General features: G+C 39.7%; 1 protein-coding gene across 2 annotated transcripts in view; it reads right to left on the bottom strand.

The window, feature by feature from the left end:
- The window catches only part of NYAP2 (neuronal tyrosine-phosphorylated phosphoinositide-3-kinase adaptor 2), a 182,861-nt gene that overhangs the window by 68,730 nt on the left and 89,826 nt on the right, over positions 1–24,305 (bottom strand). The window lies entirely within an intron of this gene.

Below are 24,305 nucleotides of genomic sequence, written 5' to 3'. Positions count from 1 at the left end.
CCAGAATTACACTCTGTTAAACAAAAGTCAAATTCTTTCCAGAATCCTTCGAAACATTAAAGAATGATTTTCTAATATGCTTTCAGTATATTTTTGTCAACTTGGAAGTGTGTTGGAGATTACAACGTTTAAGTGTAACAGGGATGGAGATCACACTGGGCCTTTTTTCTGAAGTGTGCAGGTTAATATCACTGGGAAATAGTTTTCTCATTGGAAGAGAAGAAGCTTGATGAATCGTGAGTCTCTTAGTAACTCTTATGTTCAATGTCAAGGAAACTTTTTAAAAAAATTTTTATTAATGTTTTTTTTTTTTTTTGAGAGAAAGAGAGAGAACATGAGCAGGTAATGGGCAGAGAGAGAGGGAGAGACAGAATACAAAACAGGCCCCAGGCTCTGTGCTGGACATTGAGCTTGAATTCATAGACTGTGAGACTGTGACCTGAGCCGAAGTTAGAGGCTTGCAGACTGAGCCACCTAGGAGCCCCAGAAACTTCTTTTTTTAAATGTTTATTTGTTTACTTTTGAGAGGGAGGAGGAGCAGAGAGAGAGGGAGAGAGAAAGAAATCCCAAGCAGGCTCCATCCACACAGTGCAGAGCCTGATGCAGGGCTTGATTTCATGAACTGTGAGATCAGGACCTGAGCTAAAACCAAGAGTCAGAGGCTTAACTGACTGAGCCCCCCAGGTTCCCCTCAACTTCAAGGAAACTTCCTAAAGAGCATATTACACCCACTGTCTTTACTGTCATATCTTCCATTCATTCTGCTACCCCCTGTGAATTCCTGAATTCAGCCCACCACTCTAGTAAAACTGCTTCTGCTAAAAGCTCCTAGTGCCTTCTAGTTGGCAAATTTAGAAAACACTTCTAAGACCTTTGACTACTCTTTGATTACTCTCATTTATATCTTCAATTCTCTTGGCTTCCCTAATGGCCCATTTTCCTAGGTTGTGTTCTATACCCACACTATTTCCATGTCACTCATATGTTCTCTTCCTCCATGTACTCCTTACAGGTTGTCCCTGAGATGCTAGGTTAGCCACTGTTCTTCTCATTCTAGATACACCCTTCCTGTGATTTTACCTTCCAGGATTGTTAGTGGTTTCTAAATAGTTTACCACAATCCTGGATCATTATCCTGAGCTTGCTTTCTTGCTTGCTTTCTTGCTCTATCTATCTATCTATCTATCTATCTATCTATCTATCTATCATCTATCTATCTATCTATCTATCTATCTATCTATCTAAGAGAGAGAGAGAGAAAGAGAGAGAGAGAGAGAGAATGCACAGGGAGGAGGGGCAGAGGGAAAGGGAGAGAGAATCGCAAGCAGGCTTCATGTCCAGGGCAGAGACCAGCACTGGGTTGGACGACCCCAGGACTATGAGATCATGACATGAGCCGAAATCAAGTGTCATACACTTAACCAAATGAGCCACCCAGGTGCGCCCCTATCTTGAATTTTACACTCATTTATCCAACTCCCATCTGCATCCATCTGGATGCCCCAAGGCTAATACAAATTTAACATTTCAGATATTGGACTGACATCATTTCTTACTAAACCAGTAGTTCTCTCTGTCCTATTCAGCCAACCACCCAAACTAGAAGCTTGTCTCTCCCTTTCTTTAACTGCAACTCCCCAAATCTATCAGTACCATATTCTACAGGTTTTATTTACAGAAATCTTGCTTTTTCTTCCATCACATTGTATCATAACTACCTCAATTACTTTGGTTCCAAGTCTAATCATTGCCCTTCAACTACTGCAGCTACTCTCCCAGTCTCTATCCTTGCCTCTCTGAGGTATGAGATCCATAGACTGACAAAAGTTGAACATGCAAATCTAACCAAGTGTATTTTATAGGGAATGGATGTGATTGGCATTCTGTTACACGTGTACAGGAGTGGTTAAGAACACAGGTAGCAAAGGGCACCTGGGTGGCTCAGTTGGTTAGGTATCCCACTCCTGATTTCAGTTCAGGTCATGATCTCAAGGTTGGCGAGTTTAAGCCACAAATCCGGCTCTGCGCCGATAGCGCCAAGCCTGCCTGGGATCCTCTCTCTCCTCCCCTTCACAACTCATGCTAGGGCACATGCACACACATTCTCTCTCACAATAAATGAGCTAAAAAAAAATACAAACACATGTAGTCATATGAGGGATAAGCCCTTGTTACTTTCAGAACCGTGTTGTTTCAGGGAATGGATGGACATTCTATAATGCACGTAATGAAGTGTTTAAAACCAAAAACAAACAAAAAATGCAAACCTGTTTCTAATGTGCTCTTGACCAAAATCTTTCCAGAAGCCTTCCATTACCCACAGAATGATGTCTAATCTCTTTCTGATGACCCACAAGATTCCCGACCCTGTCACTCCTCCCGCACATCATCACTTCCCGCCTGGACATTGTATTCAAGAAACACCACAACACTGGTTGCACCTTCTTCTGACTCATTCCACCTCCAACCAAAACAAGGCTGTTTTTAGTGCCACCATCTTCTGCCTCATCTGCTTTAAATACCTTTGTATCTTGTTTTTCCTTGGGGAAGGCTCCTCAGACCTGGTTATTCAATTTAAGTATCTTCTGAAGCTTCCTCCACCCATATCCCCACCCCAGGCTGGGATTTGGTCATCTCTGCACTGATACTGTCATTATCATCTTTCAGTGGATCCGCTTGTCTCCAAAGGCTCTGAGTTCTTTGAAGCAGGAACTGAGTTTTGGGTTTTGCTTTTGTTTTCATTTGGTGTCATTAACACCTAGGATACTGCTCAATAAGTATTTAATTAATTAATTAATTAATTTAATTGGTTTCTCAACTCTGTGGGCATCTTTCTGATGTGTGTAGGAAATACAGTGTTCCTAATGGAATAAAAGAATCAGGCAAGTGTTATATTAAAGTGGCACAGAGCTAATATGTTTTGTAAAAATCTGATTATCAATCACAAGTTGTAAAATTCACTATGTTTTTCTTTAACTTTTTAAATGTTTCTTTATTTTTGAGAGAGAGAGAGCGAGCGAGTGGGAGAGGGGCAGAGAGAGACACACACACAGAATCTGAAGCAGGCTCCAGACTCCAAGCTGTCCACACAAAGCCCAATGTGGAGCTGGAACTCAGGAAGCATGAGATCATGGCCTGAGCTGGAGTCTGACACTTAATTGACTGAGCCACCCAGGGGCCCCTAAAATTCACCATGTTTAAAGTAGCACTCCAATGAGGAATCTTTGGGAAAGACTGCAGTGAGAATAATCACAGAAATGTTTCAGAGAATCTGTATTTTGATTTATTTACATTTAGGCTCAAATACTCACCAACTTTTAGCAACGTGGGACAAATGTCCCACTTTGATTCCATATTACCCGAATCTGTGGGGCAGAGGTAGAAGCAGTTTATCATATAGTAAGAGGTCCTAGGTGAGGTCATCTGAGTGGCCCAGCTTTGCAGCCTTGGTCATGGTCATGGGCTAGTAACCCGTGGCACTGAGCACTTGGGTTCTCCTCTCAGAGCCTCATTTTTTTTTTTTTAACTATGATATAAAGATATAAAGATATAAAGATAATATCAGCCCTGCCTAACTTCTCTAATTTAATTAGAAGGATCTAATGGTATTCTACATTAAATATTTTTTAATGTTTGTTTTTGAGAGAGAAAGGCAGAGCATGAGCAGGGAGCAGGGGCAGAGAAAGAGAGGGAGATACAGAATCTGAAATAGGCTCCAGGCTCTAAGCTGTTAGCACAGGGCCCAATGCAGGGCTAGAAACTCAGGAACAGAGAGATCAGGAGCCGAAGTTGGACACTTAACCGACTGAGCCAACCAGACTCCCCTAATTGAAAATATATTTAATTAGCAAAATTTAAATTAATTTAAATTACTATTTAAATTAATAGTATCCATACATGTAAAAGATACTATTAATTTAAATGAACTGTAGGGGCACTTGGGTGGCTCAGTCGGTTAAACGTCCAACTTCGGCTCAGGTCATGATCTTCCTTTCAGTTTGTGACTTTGAGCCCCGTGTTGGGTTCTGTGCTGACAACTCAGAGCCTGAAGCCTGCTTCCGATTCTGTGTCTCCCTCTCTCTTTGCCCCTCCCCTGCTCACACTCTGTCTCTCTCATTCTCAAAAATAAATAACACTGAAACAAATTTTAAAAAGATGAACTGTAGCCATTTGTCCTTTATGAATTCATGTAACCTTTCTACATTTGGACTAGATAATCACTGAGAGGTTGAAAACAAACGGACAATTGCAGGACCACATATGAAAATCGAACTCCAACCCATTATCTACAGTGATGAGCCCAGAAAGTCAATCTACCCTCCCTAAATCAGACTTACAGGAAGTCAGACTACTACTTCCAACAACCAATCCAGGCAAGCAAACAATAATCTGTGTAACAGCTGGCCCCAAACAACCAGGATTAATTGATAATTAACTTGATTAAGACTGGGTAGCTTCCTGAATATTTGCCCCTGCTTCCAACACAGGACCACCAGAGAAAATCAAATATGCATCCCTGTCCAATCACATAGGATGCCTTCCTTCTGGCTGGTCTGCCTGCAGTTTCCCCATGCCAACAGCCTCCGCTTGGGGGCAAATCCGAAGTCTTGCCTGTTTGCCATGAAGTGTCCCCCACAAAACTTTCTCGTTCTTCTCCCTGCCTTCGAATCTCTGCAATTATAAGTGATGGTGGGTAACTGCCTTGCTGTAGCAAGCTCTGAATAGCCTTTGTCTGCTTTCATTTGCTTGGTCTTCATCTGCACGCACATGGTGACAGTTCTTTCTGGCTCCAAAAAGCTATGCAGGTGTGTCAACATATGTCATGAATATTATCCTTTGAGACAAAACTTCAACTAGGAGGGCTGTCTTATAATAAAAACCTCAGAAAGATTCCTGGCCTTCAAATGAGGCTCATGTAAGCCTAAGTCCCAGTTACACTAAAATCAAATATAGTAAGTAAAGATACTGAAAAAGTAATATATTCCAGCCTTATAATTACAGCAAGACAATTTAACACTTGCCTTTTAGTGCCCTGCATCAATGGAATAAAACCGGTATCAGAAAAGAACATCATAGAATATTCCTAAGCTGTTTATTCACAGTTTCAAAGAAAATGTAACTCTGGCTTCCAAATGTCACAGCCTCAAAGCCTAATGACCCATCTGTTTCTCTTTACCTCCTCTTCCAGATTTGAAACAAAACATTGAGATGCTTGCTTTTATTATCAACTTTTATGTTTTTTTCTACTACCAACATTAAGAATTTACTATTTATCTCTCTCCTTCTCCCTCTCCGTCCCTTCCTCCCTCCTTCTCTCTCTCTCTCTCTCTCTCACACACACACAAACACACACACACACACACACACACACACACACACACACACACACAATCTTCTTACACTGGAACTGAAACTAACCAAACTAAAAAAATGCTTACACAGAACACTGGATCCAATATCTATCCTTCCTGCAGGTTTGGATAACATTTTAAATACTAAAGGCTGAGGATGTGTGTCAAAGCACCTCCACCTCCATCAGTTTCTTTGTTCTCATTCAAATGACTCACATACATATACTAGACATGTGTCGCTTGGGCCTCAAACCTCAACTAAATAAAAGCCCATACAGCTTTGGAAACAAAAAGGAGTCTTTTTCCCCTTTCCTTTCTTCCTTCTTTGTTTTGAAGTCCCAGAGGTTAGTCTTTAGTGAATTTGGCAGATGTATTTAGAGAAACTTGAACAAAAGGATTGAAGAAATCGTGCTACTCAGACTTGCACCTATGTACCTTCACATCTGCTTCCTAAACAGAAGGCAAGGCTGAAAAATCTGGAAGAAAATCATCAATGTATTATTGAGCAGCTTATCTGGGAATAAATCTCGTTTCCTGCATATATTCATAAAGAGCTTCCTATAAAAAGCATTTTTAAATTAAAATAAATGTGAAACTTTTCCAAATAGCTGTTGCATATAAAGAAATAGAAGGCAGACAATTAGACTAAGAAATATACACGATAAAACATATTGAAACCTCAAAGAAATCTTTTCAGAGGAATAAGGAGGTATTTACCCCTATCCGTATATTTCAATGTTTTCTTAAAGCCTGAAAAACAAAACTGATTTTAGCACCATAAACTTTCCTGCACAAAATCAATCTTAGGTGCTGGGGTAAAGTTTTAGGTGGGATCTTCATTCTTCCAGAGCTAAGTTCTTACAGTCTGAGCATGTGACACAGGGCTAGCTACATAGAAGGACTGAGTGTCAACTATTGATCTAAAATCTGATTCTTACATTGAAATCTGATCTTGAGTTGAAATCTTGCTGTGAAAAATACATGTATGTTTCATGACATTTGTCTTTCAGAGTGTGCATTTTGCATCTTCTTGTCTTAAACTTCTTATGGTTTTCTCATGAAACAAGGACAAAAGATAAGAGACTAGGAGCAATCTTTTTGTGACCAAAATATTTCCTCCAGGATTCCAATCTTATCATGCTTCAGCTGCTTATTCTGAGGATCCCTCTTTATGCTGCCTCTGGATCTACGCTAGTCTCTCCAGCTTCTATCTCACTCCTCTCCCTCCGTGTCCCTGCCCAGGGGCTCTAGGTCACCTAGAAAGACTTGACTTTCCAGGTCTGATGGCTTTCCCCACCAGATCTGTCCCCTTCCGGAAACTGACTTTTCCCAGGATCTCTGACCCACTCTTCCTCATCAGCATTTCCTCTCTCAACAGAAATGGTACAGAGGATTCTTGTAAGTCTCCAAACCCCCCAAATCCCTCTTAAGCTCTAGACAAAGCCAACACTGTTGCATTAATGGATCTTTACATATGGCCATCTAGGGGACCACACACATTAAAACCGACAGGCAGTATTATCCTTTTTCTAGACTTGCTTCTTTTCTGGTTAGGAAGATCATGTAATTATTGATTTATATGTCTAGTTCCCTTACCAGACTATACACAGAATCTTAAGACCAAAGACTATACATTTCATGTTGGTCATTAGCATCTAATAGAGTCCTCGGTGAGAACAGACAGGATGAATGAATGCATGCATGTTTCTTCTGGGTCAGGTAGTTAATTAGCCTTCATTCCTGGATCTTACCCCATGTAGGCCATGACTCTCAGCCTCTCCCTCCCTCTTCTCCAATCTCACCCAGCCTGTGGGCCATGGCATGAACTAGTAACCCTCAATGACAAACAGGAGTTAGTGAAAGTTGTTTTTGTTAATTCATACATGCTTCTAACTGACTTGTTGACTGGCCAGGGAATAAGTTATTTGCCTGGAAAATTAGTATTATTTGTAAATACGACCAGCCATACCATTTTCCTGGAGGAACATTAAGATCCCATCTTTTTTCTTCCTTCCTTCCTTCCTTCCTTCCTTCCTTCCTTCCTTCCTTCCTTCCTTCCTTCCTTCCTTCCTTCCTTCCTCTCTCTCTTTCTTATTTCTTTCTGTCTGTCTTTCTTCTTTCAATATATAAGGATTAAGTTGCATATCCTTTGTTTCTATGAACATCTAGATTCAAATGATTTACACAAGACACTTTTGTCTCTGAGGTTTGTGACTGCCTTTATGCCTGAAATTTCACCCTCTCACACAGGCATCCCTTGGTTACAAAAAACAGACTCTGTATCTGGTGACAGAGACCAAAGCTCATGAACTGATGAGCCCTTGAACTTCCTGTGGACAAAAAGAATGCTTCTGAATTGTCCCTTCTTATTGGCATAATCAGCAGGATCAAAGTCCCTCCATTCTATTCCAGCTGCTGAACAATGGAAATAATGAAAGGTGATCATGGCAGATTAATTAGGCAGAAAAGGCAGCACACTGGAAGTGCTGAAAGAGGCACTGAGCTGAATTGCATTATCAGATGGGTATTAGGGTCAATCATCAGATTTAAAGCTGAAAGAGACCTTGAGATCACAGTTGGCACAGCTTAGGAAAAGCAAGGTGTGCGTACCTCATTACCTAGCTGGCCATCCGGCCTTTGGGAGGAGAACTCCAGGGAGGGGGAGCTCCCACCTCACAGGACAGTTTGGCTCCCTTCGGAACATCTTTAATTGTTAGAAAGCTCTCACACTGCGCCCAAGTGGGCTTCCCTCCAAACACCATCATTTGTTGGTTGTTGGTAGTCCTGTTTCTGGAGCAACTCAGAACAAGTCTATTTCTGTTTGAAAGCAGACACCCTTTAGAATCCAGCGAAGCAGTCTGTCTCATGCTGGTCATGACTTCCTCACAGTGCAAGTCTAGAACTCTCTCTCTCATGGGCACCCTGGCCTGGACACTAACTGCATGTCATGGTGTCTTTTAAAAGCGTCATCTGGAGCTGGTCAAAGCCAGATAGTGTGACATGGTGTTCCAACGAGTTCAAGTGAGCATTGGGGTCCTCTCCCTGTACTTCTGTTATTCCATCTCCAGAGTCTCCAGGGAAAAGAGAGCATAAACTCCCATGTTTCCACAACAAAAGGGCAGCAGGGAGCAGGGTCAATTTTTTATTTTTTGTCATCGCTCCTATCTCATGTGAATTCCGTTATTAGGTGTCAGTTAGGTCAATTCCAACATCTCAGGGATGTCACCTCTTCAAATATAAATAGAGACAGAACAATATCTCAGGCATCTGGAGATTACATGGTGGCAAATAAAATTGGAAAGAAAGTCCAGGCTGTGTGACGAAGTCACAGAAAGTCAAACCTCCACTGTAATAAGATGGATGAAGCACATTACTTCATAAAACAATAAAAAATAGATGAGGCACGTTGAAGTAGGATTGAATATACAAATAATCCGGATCACTTTACATGTGTAGAAAGAGCTCAGATCCTTTACACATGTTGCCCAAGGACACACAGAAGGCAATTAACAAAGGCCTGCAAAAGGGACAGGTTTCCTCGCCATTAAGCACCATGTACCTCTCACCATAAGACAGGAACTCACAAACTGGTTCATATTCAACAGTTGTTGTTGTTGTTATGGTCTCAAGGAATAACAATTATCACAGGGTGTGATAATAAACAGAGTTTCAAAGACCATGTTTGGCCTTTTTAAAACTCTCAATTAGGGGCACCTGAGTGGCTAGTCTATTTGAGAGTCCGACTTTGGCTCAAGTCTTGATCTCACAGTTCGTGAGTTTGAGCCCCACATGGGGCTCTGTGCTGACAGTTCGGAGCCTGGAGCTGCTTCGGATTCTGTGCCTCCCTCTCTCTCTGTCCCTCCCCTGCTCATGTTCTGTCTCTCTTTCAGAAATAAATTAACATTAAAAAAATGAAAAAAAAAACAAAAACAAAAACCCGAACACCTTCACGGAAGTCATCAGGCATAGCTCAAATGTTGACATATTTTATTTCATAACACTGTTTCCTAGAAATGCTAGTATTCCCTGGCAATAAGAGACAATTTACTCAGAGAATGCAATCTGTATTTTTGTTGGTTCTTGTAATGCAGAAGCCACGAGATCTGTGGACAGAGTCCAGCCAGAGGATCATGTCTGTTCTCTCTGGGCACCCAGTTAAACTACACTTCCCAGCATGCCTTACAGTGAGGGCGAGCCACATAAGTGAGTTCTGGCCATTAGAATGTGGGTGGATATGATGTATGCCACCACCAGGTCACCAGGTCGCGTTCTAAAACTTCCCACAACATCCCCAATCCTCTAACATTCCCCTCCTGCTGGCTGGCATTTTTTTTTTTTTTTTGAGGTCCCAGATGTGGGTGTTGGTAGCGCCGCCATATGGAAACTTCCAGTAGCTGTGGGGAGAACTTCCCATCTTTCACTGAACCCACTAACTGATAATCACATGCCTGTGACATATGTCACGTCCTCTGGCATGAACAAGAGATAAGTTGTATTGTATAAAGCCACTGAGGTTTTGCAGTTAATTTGCCTCAGCACTTGGACTACCCTAACACAGATTTCAACTGATATTATTTCTCACTTTCCTTCCTGTAAAATATAGTTTAAATATGTAATCCTTGACTTTCTAGTGAGGACAATATTATTATTGGCATACTGACAGGAAAATGAGGGGCAAAGAGATTAGTTAAATTGCCAAATACGGTGTAAGAATTTGGCAAGCAAGTCTTCGATCTCTTAGTTCTAGTTGTAATAAAAATGCTTTATAAAACTGACAAATACATTTTCATTGAGTATTTAATAAATACTTTAAATACTATGGCTTCAGTAAGTATGTGCTGAATATACAAGTGATTGAGCCTGTAAAATGATCATTCAAGCAGCCAGTATATTTTATTTATATTCATTTGAATGAAGACAATGCCGCCCAAATATTTTTCCAAATAGTTTTTCATCCAGAATAGTAGCAAAGAACAAAATCTCTAAGAGAGAATTTTTAAAACAAGATCTTTATAAAATATTCACAAATAAAATAGTGACTGTTTCTTTAACAAAATAAGGATTTAGCTATAAATTAGATATATTCAGGAAACATTTATGATAAATTAAAATATGTCTCAGAACCATTCTGGAGTGGGATTGAAATGAGCCGTTGTCCATGCTCAGGTCGGTTCAATAAAACATCTTTTCCTGAGCCTTAGTGTCCTCAGATAAAATTATATAATGAAATTAATTACTTCTAAGTATCCTCCTGAGGCTAAAATTATATACATTTTTATTAAAATTTTTTAAAGTTTATTTATTTTTGAGAGAGAGAGAGTGTGAGCAGGAGAGGGGCAGAGAGAGACACACACACACACAACAGGCTCCAGACTCTGAGCCGTCAGCACAGACCCCCTACATGGGGCTCAAACCCATGAACCTTGAGACCATGACCTGAGCTGAAGTCTGGCACTTAACCGACTGAGCCACCCAGGTGCCCCAAATTGTACACCTTGATAATGCCAAAGTTCATACAAAAAGCAAAATAGTTCATGAAGATTCAACAGTATTACTATTTGTTTTTTTTTAAATATTTTTATTTATTTCTAGGAGAGAGAGAGAGACAGCGTGAGCAGGGGAGGGTCAGAGAGAGAGGGAGTCACAGACCGAAACAGGCTCCAGGCTCTGAGCTGGCAGTCAGCATAGAGTCCGACGCGGGACTCGAACCCACGAACCGCGAGATCATGACCTAAGCGAAAGTCGGACGCTTAACCGACTAAGCCACCCAAGCGCCCCACAGTATTACTATTTCTATTCCAAAATATACTTCTATTTATATTTCAGGATGTTTTACATTTGTTAAGTTGGCATTTTTGTAGTTTAGTTTAATTCCCCTTCCAATCAAATCACAGTGAACTAGGAAAGAAATTAAGTGAGCTCTTAAAAAACATTAATGAGTTGTGGAGCATCATTAGCGAAACTAATATCCAACTTCTCTTCCTACCACCTGATTAGGATACTTGAAATAAACAGGGTAATGTTGTTCATTACCCTGAAAAGAGGGGCTCCTGGGCGGATCAGTCAATTTAGCATCTGACTTCGGCCCAGGTTATGATCTTGCGGTCCATGGGTTTGAGTCCCGCACTGGGCTCTGTGCTGACAACTCAGAGTCTAGAGCCTGCTTCGGATTCTGTGTCTCCCTCTCTCTCTGCCCCTCCCCCTGTTATGCTCTGGCTCTCTCTCTCTCTCTCTTTCTGTCCCTCTCCCTCTCTCAAAAATAAACATTTAAATATATATATATATATATATATATATATATATAGAGAGAGAGAGAGAGAGAGAGAGAGAGAGAGAGAGAGAATACCCACAATGTTTTTCCCTGTTTGTTCCCTAGTTATTACTGGGAAACCAGAATGCCAGCTGTAAATAAGGTCTTATAACACCAGCAGCAGCAGCGTGACGTCAATTTCATGCAATCAGTGGCTACCATGCATCTGACACTGAACTATACTCTTTCCAAATTATATTCCTACTCTTTGCATAACTTTTCGAGGCATGTAGAGTGATAACCTTCACTGTTCAGAAAAGCTTAGGGTCCTGCTGGTAAATAAGTTCCCCAAGGCCAGACAGGGGTGGATAACTGGAAGAACGAGGATTTGAACTCAGGTCTCTCTGAACAAACAGCCACACCAGTGAGGCATTGTTTGGCTTTCTTTTCTTCTCTTGGGGTTCTTTTCAGGAGGATTATTCGTCTTATTTTAAAAAATAATAAAAAAATTTAAATATCACCTATATTTTAAAGATATTTGAAGATTATATATCCAGGAAAATTAATGCGATGAGGTTTAGGAGAAGTCAGTTGTCAGTGTAGACAGCATGAATTATGTACAACTCAGCTCCTGAGACACTTCAATATGCAAGTTATATAAAAGTCCATAGTGGTTTTCAGATGGGGCGTAGGCTGGATTGGATTCCTGCAGCACACTTAATCCAAAGCGCAGTTATTAAGTGATATTTATCAGTAACAGTGAAGCAAGTTGGAAAACAAAGAGCATGCATTTTCTGGGACTGCTTTTAGTAGTTTATTCTGACACACTTTCTTGGAGGAATTGCTTTGATTAAAAAAGGCATCACTATTATTATGTTCAATTAATAGTGAAATGCATACGCCTTGCTCCTTCTGTTCAGATATTTTGCATATCAGACACTATTACAATGAGAGACGAAGGCAAGTGAACCAAAACACCATGACCTCTACCTCCATGGGGCTCCTTTTCTAAGAGAGAGAATAAGGAAAATTTACATGAACTAATACAGTATTAGAGTTCTGATAAGACTAGTAAGAAGGGATAGAGGGACGCCTGGTAGTTAAGTGTCCAGCTTGGGCTCTAGTCATAATCTCACGGTTCCTAAGTCTGAGCCCCGCGTCAGGCTCTGTGCAGACAGCCCAGAGCCTGGAGCTGCTTCGGATTCTGTGTCTTCCTCTCTTTCTGTCCCTCCCCTGCTCATACTCTGTCTCTCTGTGTCTCAAAAATGAATAAACGTTAAAAATTTTTTTTAAAAAGAATAGATGATAGAGTACAGTGAAAGTATAATGGATGATTATTCCTGGTGGAGAGGTCAAGAAATCATGATTAAATAGCGATAATTCAGAGAATGGCAAGGGGAGGGTCAGATGACTTTTGCAGCCAGGGGAAACCAATTATTGAACACACATAGCTCTTTCCTTGGGTCTGTCCTCCTCAAAGCTGATCCCACCTAACAACTAACTTCCAGCTTGACAAAAAAGCATAGGCAATTCCAATTCTTAAGAAAAAAAAAAAAAAGGATGAGGGTAGGGGTGGGGAAGAAAATGAATGGTTCAGACACCTTAGTAAGTTCAGCCTGTCTGGAAGAAAGCTTTTATATTAGGAAAGAATGGGACCCAGATATACATGGAAAAGAAACAAATTAAGGAGGGTTTTGAATGACAGGGTAGAGTTTGTATGTTTGAGGAGCAGGGTATGGTTATGCCATCAGCATGAAAGGAAGATTCTCCCCGGGAAGTACCTAAGAAGGACCAAGCGGAAGATGGGTGGGCAGTTATCTCAGATCAGAGACTCCTTATTAGCATCATCTAATCTCTGGGCACATGAAATCCACAGAACTTCAGATAGCTCCGTCTTAACCTTATGATGCCATCAACTTCTTAAGCATCCTTTTCAATGGGGTGTGCAAACATAGATGCGAAGATGGAGAAATAGAAAATATTTTGTAGTGTATATTTTTATAAACAATTTTCAGTGTTTGCCTTTAAGTAGATTAAACTTGTGACTATTTACCAGACGAAGATCACTTTTTGAACTTCAAAAATCCATCATATGTTTAATGACAAGATAATCATTTTTTACTAGCCAACCTCATTGTCTGGTCTTAATCTGATGTCAAAATTGAGAGAGCAAAATACAAGACAAGGTTATAGTGAGAATTCATTAAATAACTACCCTGAACTCAGAGTCAATTCTATGCATATTAAAAATGGAACATAATTATGGAAAGTGTCCTTATTGTTCAACAATTCTTTTTACTTTAAAATAGTGCATAAAAATGCAAATGCATCCTTATAATTTATCACATGAAATATTTATGCCCGCAGCTCCCGGCAGCCCCTATAATGCCAATGGCGGGCTTTTAGTTTTTCCTTCCCATTTAAGACCCGACATTCGGAAGCATTCTGAAGTTCATTCAAACATTTGATAGAGTAACTACTGATAAAAATCTCTTTAGAGGGACAAATAGAATTCTAAAATACTTGGCAAACAGAGTTTTAAGGTTGAAAATCTTTATAATCTGGGTCAGGCCACACATTTTGACTCAGGATGCTTTAAGATATCTACAGCTTTTGACAAATTCCAAAATTATACGCCAACGGTTATAGAAGACCATCATGACACCAGAGTCATTCTTAAGTAGGACACAAGGCAGCAAATTAACATAAAGCAGACAATCTAAAAAAGAATCACGTTGAAGAAAGGAGGCCACCGGGACTCAAACATATGTGATTTTTACATTTTCCTCCTTCCCACTGTCCTAGTCGAAGCAATGCTGAAGAGAGACTGTCCTAGCACAAATAACTCTGGATTTAATTGTTTGGGGAACTTGACCCTGGTAATGGCTCTGCCATTATCTGGGTGACACTGGGCACATTTCTTGACTTTCTGTGCTTCTGTGTACTCATCTTTCAAATAAGGGATTTAGACCGTAGCATCCCTAAGATGTTTTCTGGGTCTGAAATTCTATGGGAAATAATAAAAAAAGAAGGGGCCCAACCTTGAAATTGTATATTTCTTTGCTCAGTTTAAAGTGAAATGGGATTGGGGCGCCTGGGTGGCTCAGTCAGTTGAGCGTCTGACTTCAGCTCAGGTCATGATCTCACAGTTCATGGGTTTCAGCCCCACATTGGGCTCTGTGCTGACAGCTCAGAGGCTGGAACCTCTTTCAGATTCTGTATCTCCCTCTCTCTCTGCCCCTCCCCTACTCATGCTCTGTCTCTCAGTCTCTCTAAAAATGATAAACATTAAAAAATTAAACTTCTAAAGTGAGATGGTATTTTTGTGTATCTAAATACATTACAGAAATGGTATTTGATGAAAGACCCATCTACTGAAGTCCAGTGTTCTTAAAATTTCAGCTCTGGCCTGCTTTAAGGAGTTTTCAAACTAATTAATGATACCTTACAGTAGGACAAAAGAAAGGTAGTTTTACATACAAGATACCTGTATGTGCTGCCCATAGCATGAGCAATTCCACAGCCAAAATATGGAAGAAACGATGCCAAGCCCAAGGAGAAGTAACAATAGTATGAAGAGAATTTTAAAAAAAGCATGGCTATAACGTGAGTTGCCCTTCTATGAGATATTCACGAGGATTTGGTTCTATGAGCAAAATCACTACTTACGAACACCGATGGGAGAGAGTAGGCCAATTATCTATCGAATGCAAGGAATCCAAATTAACTTTTTCTACTATAGAAAAAAATGTGGAATTCTACCAATGCCTCTACAGCATTTCTGTTTTTGTCTATTTCTTAAGTGGCAAAGTCAGAACAACACTTTGAACAATGGAAGAAAAAGAGAATACTAGAAAGGTCAAAACAATATTCTGCCAACAGACGTTTATAGATTGGAAAGACTTTGGTAATGCAGGACATTTTTATGTATTCTCGAGACTCAGTTAATGTGCACAGGAAATTACTATTAGGCATTTGGGATCACGACTGATGTTCCTGTTGCATGGGTTACTGCCACATTTTTATAGAAATGGCTTAGATGTTGCTGGAGGATATAAAACCGGTGCATGGATTCATACAGCAATTTAGAAACCAAGGGCAGAGGGTTCATACCTCTGAACACCAAGATCTGGGAAGTCTCAAACCCAACAGGGTACAGTGTAAACAGGGTTATTTGGGGGGTTATGCGACCCTGGGTACCAGTTCAGACTTAGCCCCTAATTAACTATAAGGCCTTGAGCAAATCGCCTTCCCCTTCTGAAACTTCATCTGCTTTTCTTTAAATGAGGCATATGGGCTCAAGGGTCTTCAAGTTTACGATTCTACTGATAAGTATCAGAATACACTCTATATTAAAGATTCCTAGTCCTAACTGCATAGTAGAAATTTTGGGGAGCCTTCAAAAAATATCCATGCCTGGCCACAAGTAGATTAGATTGCTGAGGCTGGAGCCTTGACATTGGTAATTTTTTAAAAGCTTCCCAGGACTTCCTAAAGTAAAGCCATGGTTCAGAATCACTCTTCTACACTTAATGGAACATTTGTGGCAATATTTCATGTACTTTTCATTACTCTTTTGCAGACTGGCTGGGTTATTTCCCTGGTTTTCTCTATTTTAGCTGAAAGCATTTTAATTATCCTTCCTTACCCAAGAGAGAGGAAAAATAAAAAAATATAGAGAAGCTAATCAATTTAAATGTATTAAAATTCCTTGAAAAAAATGTTATAGGTGGAGAAGAAAAATGTTTGACCACATCAAATTTTAAAACGGTCTCCATCATTTATTTATTGATTCATTTGCATTATGACTATTGCCTATCTTCACAAATAAGGGAAAATTGAGCAGCCAAAGGGAAAAACACACACAATCGGTGAGTGGGTGGGTGAGAATTTGTTGTTGAATTTTGATTCTTCTGAACATCGTCTTTGGCTAGGCTGCCTTATAATTGATAAGGAAATGAGCACTTCTGGGAAAATAACTGGCTGATTTTTCCTCACCTGCCAAACCATTATTAGGAAGCACAAAGTCACCGATCTAAGATAGCCAGAAACATCATACTTCTTTCTCAGTGTTGTCTGCTCCCGATGCCAATGATTTTTTTAAAGGTCATAGTTCTCTCTTAATTTTCAAAGGAAAGACAAGCTTTTCCACTAGTAGGTGGGAGGTGTGTGGGTAGTCGAATATATGCACAGGTGCAATCAACTTTAATTAAGACTCAAATCATTTTAACAGGCAGATGGAAAAATGCTTCAATCTTCCTTAAAAGAAACAGAGGCATACAGGCACTAAAAATATTAATGCATAGGAAAGAAAAGATCATTTCCATTCTTCCTGAAAGATGCAACTCTGGAAACACATTCATAAACGTTCCAGAAGCAAACACTAAATGCTAAGAAGAATAATCCCTTCATCACAAAGGGTAAAAAGAATTCAATTCTATCAAAGCAAATGCAAAACTTAGATTGTTGGAATCACAGTAACTAATGGCCATATTTGGGGAGTTAAAAAAGTCAGAGCTATTAAAATTTCATAAGCAAAGCAAGGCAGGATTTTTAACCCTGTTAGGGGTAATATAGCAGATGACTACAGAACTGAATGTATATGGCATTGCATTTCTCACTAATTGTATCTGACTAGTTCTCTCAATAAATATAGCTAGAGTAGAGAAATGGTGCTTGGGAATCATTGTTGGCCAATCCAGAATTTTTCATAGCGTTCCTGTAGAAAAACTACACATATAAATTTGAAGATAGAGGGGGAAAACCCCCAAATCTTGTTTAGGAAATGTATCAATTAACTAGATTTGATTTTTTTCCTCCCCAAAAGGTATTTGAAATGAAGTCAACCAAGATCAAGTTACACTATAGGCAAAACCAATGGAAATTTATTTAAATGTTGATGTTTTAATTTTTAGAGGGAATTCAGGAGACCTGCAAGGCTTAACAAGTTGTACTTTTACATAACATCCTATTTTTGCTCTGATATTTGAACCTCTTTGGATTTCAGTTTGTCTATAATATGAGGGAATTAAATAAGATTATTTCCAAGGCCCAGCAAATATTTATTGAGTGTCCACTGTGTGACTCATGGTCTAAGGATAGGATAGGAAGTTAAGGATCTTATCCTCCATTTTTCGCTTTGGGGCCAAGGAAGGAAGAATACAAGAGTTCCCTGGAAATTTTATATAGAAATATCAATCTACCTACTTTCTCTTCCTTCCTTCCTTACTCCCTCCCTTTCTTTTCCTATCCCTCCCTTCCTTCCTTCCCTTCCTCTTTCTCCTCTCTCTCTCTCTCTCTCTCTCTCCCTCCCTCCCTCCTCTTTCTGTCTCTTTCTCTTGTTCTCAGCTTACTTTTAGGCTAGGTACATACCACCTGCCCCCTTCTTTCACCTTGCCATTCACATATTCTCACACATACACACATACAAAATGCATGAATGGGCTGCATTAATCACAAAGTCCCTCAGGAATAAGGGGGTTATTTTTCACCTATTTATTAATCAAATGCCAATAAGACAGGACCTGGATTAGATGTTCTTTGTTTCTGATGTTCTCAGTACTCTTTATTACCTTGATGCCTTGTTTCATAAATTACCTGATAGCAGACTTCTTTGTGGCAAAATCAATCTGAATAATGAATAAGACCTTACAGAACTCCAAAAGTCATTGCATGGGGTTAGGCTATGGGTTAAAAAAAGAGGAAGAGAAATGGGCAAACCAAAGGAGTAGGAAGAGAATAACAAGAGATTAGTATTTGCAGTGCAAGATTCTTCAGCTGAGGCTATGATTAAGCTTCAAACAAAAACCACTTGTCCACTGAGGGTCACCAGACCCAGTCAACTGGAGTGGATCAAGGATACCCAGGCCATTGTGAACTTTAGAACCTAAGGAAATGTTGCGATGTGGGCCAGGGACACAACGGCACAATGTAGAGGCAAGGGAGAAACAGAAACACAGTGCCTTTCTAGAGTATTCCATTCCACATCTTTCCTTTGTTACTCTTTATATCTTTGTAACATGTTTTTGATTGCCGCATCTTCCCTCATAAGGCACCCTCCCCATTAATAAATGCACCTCTGGTCTTTATTTGAATTTTTAGGTTTTATTGCCTGACATTTCTAAGTAAAGATTCTAGCACCTGGAATGGTGTCTGGCATTCAACAGGTATTTTATAAATATGCATTGAATGAATGAAACACTGAAAGAATGCATATATGTGGTTACAACACTTATGAATGAATGGCATCAAAAACTCCCCAGATACCTAGGAATAAACTTAACCAAGGGAGTAAAAGTTATGTACACTGAATACTACTTCTTCCACAAATTTTGCCGGCTCACTCTCCTCTAGCCTAGTATTCTGGAATTTAGCATGAGGCTAACTCTTCCCTTTTTGTCAGGATTCACATGACTCTTTATGTCGCTGCACATTAACTCTTGAAGGGAATTTACGTGATCTTCAGTAGGAGCCCCTCACCAGGAAGAGGCTCAGTGTGCTTCCCCTAATGACCACTGTCCCCTTGTCTAGCTGGGTATCATTCTTGTTCCTATGCCCTTCAATTCAGGTATCTAACATACCAGGCTTCAAACAAAGTTTGTTATATACCATACGCCTTACTTTAAAAAGCCTTGGAACATAGGGATCTGAAGATCTTACTCTGGTAGATTGGATTTTGCTCTGTTGTGAATTATATTTGAATGTGAGTGTGTACCTTCTAGGACTTTCTTTCCCTTCCTCAGTCCCAGACCTAGGGGTTTCTGTTCAGTCCCCCAGGGGCACAAAATTCAGGTCTGTCTTCACTTATATGGCTCAATAGCTTCCAGGGTCTTCTCTATTGTTAGAAGAACTTTTATTTTTTTATGTTTTAAGTGTTTATTTTTGAGACAGAGAGAGGGAGGGAGGGAGAGAGAGAGAGCAGGGGAAAGGCAGAGAGAGAGGGAGAGACAGAGAGAATCCCAAGCAGACTCCACCCTATCAGTGCAGAGCCAGACACCAGGGCTTGAACCCATGAACTGTGACCTCATGACCTGAGCCAAAATCAAGAGGTGGATGCTCAACTGACAGAGTCACCCAGGTGCCCCAGAAGAAGGTGTAAAATTAATTCAAAAAAGAGAATGCTGAAGCCCAGGGAAACACACATTTTATACCAACATAAATAAGGAGCTAGGCTTCTTTAATGCCAACTACTTGTGAGTTTCCTCGAGTCTGCCATTGATTTCACATGGAAGTAGGTCAGGACTGCTTTTAACTGGAGAAGCTGCGTGCTGCAGGTTTCATTTAACTATGAGGAGCGAATATTAAAAATTGATGTGCAAAGCAAACCTTTGCTTAATTAGCATCCAGATAAAGACTTTACCGGGAAAGCCATGGAAGTTAATAAAAAAAAAAAAATGAGGAAATTGACAGTGAAGCATTTCAACAGCTATTTATGTGTCAGCCTTTCATTTATGAGACATACTATGGACCGTCCCTTCATGCATTGCCTACTTGTGCTCATTAAGCTGTATTTAGGAGGTCAGCATTCCCTTTGTGTCTGTGGTTACGCTCAGATTTCTATACAAGATGTAAGAGTTGTTGTTTCCTGGCATAATTTTTCAAATGCCAACCTGAAAATTTTGTTGCATATTAGCCTACTTCTTTAAAAGAAAAAGGGATATGGGGCACCTGGATAATTCAGTCGGTTAAGCATCCAACTCTGGGTTCCACTTCAGTCATGATATTACGGTTTTGTGGGTTCAAGCCCTGCCTTGGGCCGTGGGCTGACAGTGCAGATCCTGCTTGGGATTCTCTCTCTCTACCCCTCTGTGTCCCTCCCCTGCTCATGCTGTCTCTGTCTCTCTCAAAATAAATAAATAAACTTAAAAAATTTTTAAAAGGGGCACCAGGTGGCTCAGGCAGTTAAGCATCTAACTTTGGCTCACATCATGATCTCACAGTTAATAGGTTTGAGTCCCATATGGGACTCTCAGAACTTGGAGCCTGCTTTGGATTCTGTACCTCCCTCTCTCTCTGTCCCTCCCCTTGCTCTCTCTCTCAAAAAATAAAATAAAACATTAAAACTCAAAAAAAAAAAAAAAGAAAAAGCAATTCTACTGAAGCTGCTTAGAAACAACACTTTGACAGCCCTCCATCTATATCCTAAATTTTTTTTTATATTAAGCATTTTGGGTCTTCTTGGTTTCCAACGAATTCAATGGTTAATACCTACACCTTTGTGGAAGCAAAGCTTTTATTATTAATAAAACATGTTTAACTAGAAAAAATTATTATATTTGAAAAATGTGTCAATGGCCTCAGTGACAGTGACTTTTTTCTTTCTCTGATGAGGCACCTTTCCCAATCGTGCTGTCATGTTGCCTGATCCTGTGTACAATGAATATGGCCTTTTTAGCCTCAGAGCTGTTCTTTATAGGATAAGGGTCCCTGTACTATGTCAAGTATAACGCCCCTCCACCTTCAAGGCTTAGCTATCATCCCGCAACCAGAAAACAGACTGCCCTCCAGTGGGAACAGAGAATGGCTTACATGCTCCCCAAAGCTTTATGCTTCTCACGTCAGGTATTGCATGAGCCACTTAAGATGTCAGATCCTTTACCCAAGCCTAACTGAAGAGAGTGAGACAAACAACATAGAGTCTCTGAAAATTTAATTCATTTTTTACCTTACTTCATTTTTCAATAAAATATTTATTCTTTCCACAGATAGCTAAAACTCAATTGCCCCTTATAGTGGCACGCAATTTACATCTTACAAGGTCTTTTCTTGAACCCAATTTTTTTCACAACCCTCTGAGGTAAATATGAAAAAAAAAAAAAAAAAAACCCTGATACACGGAGAGTTTGACATGCCCGAAAAGCACTGTTGTTCAGTGATAAATCTGTCTTTCGACCGCAGGACATTTGACTCCTGTGTCTTGGCCCATAGGTGTATCTCAAGGAACTCTCCAAATTCCAAACTCCAAATCTCCATTACAATGAGATTGTTTTTTAAAGCTAGTCAAACAAAGTAATTTTTAAAAATCAAACACAAGTATAGAAATCAGGATATATGTTTTGTTCTCCTTCCATGCCGGAAATTAAATCGTAAATGGACCATACTCATACCACATACAATCCAGGTGATAATTTTCTATCTACAACATAATATCTTAATACTGCTTCCAGAATCATTCAGTGAAACTATGCTTTGCTATTTTTAATGGACCCTATTTTATTTACTATACAAACTACTTAGATCAGATTATGAGTACTTGCTTTCATTTTCCTTGCTGAGTACTGTCTCATTTTCCCAATCAGTAACAGGACCATCTCCCCTTCTGACTATTTCATATAAAACTGATCTACACCTGGTTTCCCCATTGATATTCTTTGGAGTGGTTTGTTCTGAAATATATTAAACTAGTCTTGATCTTGGCATCCCGTGCATAATTCAGATTTTTGTCAATACTTGGTAATCATGGTAATTCTATTGGGTTCTGCTATTTAAAACATGTTAGCTTTGGAAAAATAATCCATAAGTATAAACTGAGCATACAAAACATAGTCATAGAAACCATGGGCACTTAAACAAAATTTATAAGCTTTGCTCTCAAAACTACCATTTAATTGTGGAGATTGGATACACATTGATTCACTTTAGTCAAACAGCCATTTGATGATTTAAGGAACACATACTGAAGATGTGCTTTGTGCCAGAAAATGTGCTCGTTGCTGCAATGAAAAAGACAGTATTGTACTCTAACAATTTAGTTGGGGAAGCAAACATTTAAATGCTAATCACAACACTGTGTCAGGCGTGTGTCAAAAGAGCTTTTTTTATATAAAATGGAGAAGCAGACCTCCCAGGCCCCTGCCAAAAAAGCAGAAGAAGCAGAGCCCAGAAAGGATTGCTAATGAGGATATAACTTTGCATGAAAATCAAGAAACATGTCTTCAGATGGAGTACATAAGAGGGTCAGATGTTCTGTGACGTTGAAGAGTACCAAAAGAAGACAGAGGCCAGAGCAAGAGACCAATGTGGCATTAGCCCTATGTGACTTGGGAGGGAGAAGAAGAGGAAGCTGGATTGTAGGAAATGGAGTGGGGGCAGGAAATTCAGGCAGCCAGCACACAGCATCCACTTGAGTGGTTTGGACAGGGAAACAGAGAATCATGGCCAGAGAGAGAATCAAGCTGTATTTCTCTGAAACGTCAATGGACAATTCTATTATACTTCATATTCGGAACTCATAGGCATAGCTTGGCTTAGAAGCCAAAGCGAATTCTTCAGGCTTCGGGTAACATTATCAATCACCCAAACAAGGACCATCCTGAGGCAATTTAATTTCGTAGGTTTGGAATTTCTCTTGGGCCAACATTGACAAAAAGCTTTCATCGTTGTGACATACCTCGTCATTAATCATTAGTAAGTGGTTAATAATGAATCAATGAAAGAATGAACCTAGTTTGTGCATCTAGGGGCAACTCTAATACTCCGAATGTGATAGCTTTGAGAGAGCAATGCCTCACCTCAGTTCTGACCATTCTGCTGGGGGCTGCTAACACCTAAACCAACTAAACCTTCTAGTTCCTGGGAATCTGTATTTCTTTTTTTTTTTTAATTTATTTATTTTGAGAAAGTGAGAGAGCACAAGCACGGGAGGGGCAGAGAGAGAGGGAGAGAGAGAATCCCAAGCAGGCTCTGTGTGGGACAGCACAGAGTCTGATGCAGGGCTCAATCCCACAAATCATGAGATCATGACCTGAGATAAAATTAAGAGTCAGATGCTTAACTAGGGAGCCTGGGAATCAAGATTTCTTGCTTGAGTCATGGGAATAAAAACGACCTCAGAATTATCCACCTATAACAAGGCATGGATTCCCCCAATATTTATTTGGTGACTCTTTCTACCTTTTGTTTTTCTTCCTTTTTTCTTTCCCTACTTAATTACATACGTTTCATCTATAACAAGGAAATACAGGAGAAAAAATAGAAAAAAAAATTTTTTTTTTTTCCCTGTAAGTTCAGCTGTTCTGGGTTTACCTAGTGAGGCAGGAAATGCTCCTTCAAAAATTCATGTTACTAATGCACCCTCCTCCCTGTTAGATTCTATTTAGTATTTTTACTTCTTTCATTTGGGAATAGCAATCGCCCAGATTCTCCAGTTGATTGGTTATTCCACTAGAAGTGGAACATTTAATTAACCTAGCTCCCATCAACTAACAACAATAATGAGTTTGCTTCAACCGAGAAACACCATGCACCACTACAGTGACTTCATTAAATTTGGAATTGCCATCCATTTACTGAATTCTGAAGAACAGAGTTTTGGGAAAATTAAAAAAGCTTTTCAAATATTTTACAACGTGAACCCATTTTCACCTGGCAGCACAAATATGCAAGACTGCCAGTCACACAGTAATAGCTGCCTGGGTTTACGCAGTACCTTTCTGCCAAAAAGGTTAAATGGCCTGGCTGAATGTAGTCTCCTTACCATCTAAGTTCAATAACACATAAGGTTAAGCAGATTAGAATTCCTTCTTTAAAATCTTGATCTCTATGATGTTCTTAAAAAGTGTATCTCTCTCCAAATACTGAGAAGTGATCAATTTCCACAGCTATCCATTTCTACAGAAACTGATGATGATCTGACATCTACAAAATGGTCCACATTCAAATGCTTTATGGTTGTACTCTCTTTATCTTCTTCCTAATAAATCTGC

The sequence above is a fragment of the Hyaena hyaena genome, unplaced genomic scaffold, assembly GCF_003009895.1.
Source record: "Hyaena hyaena isolate Hyena2069 unplaced genomic scaffold, ASM300989v1 scaffold_117, whole genome shotgun sequence".
Taxonomy (NCBI): domain Eukaryota; kingdom Metazoa; phylum Chordata; class Mammalia; order Carnivora; family Hyaenidae; genus Hyaena; species Hyaena hyaena.
The sequence above is the reverse complement of the archived record's forward strand: the minus strand, read 5'-3'. Positions and strand labels throughout refer to the sequence as shown.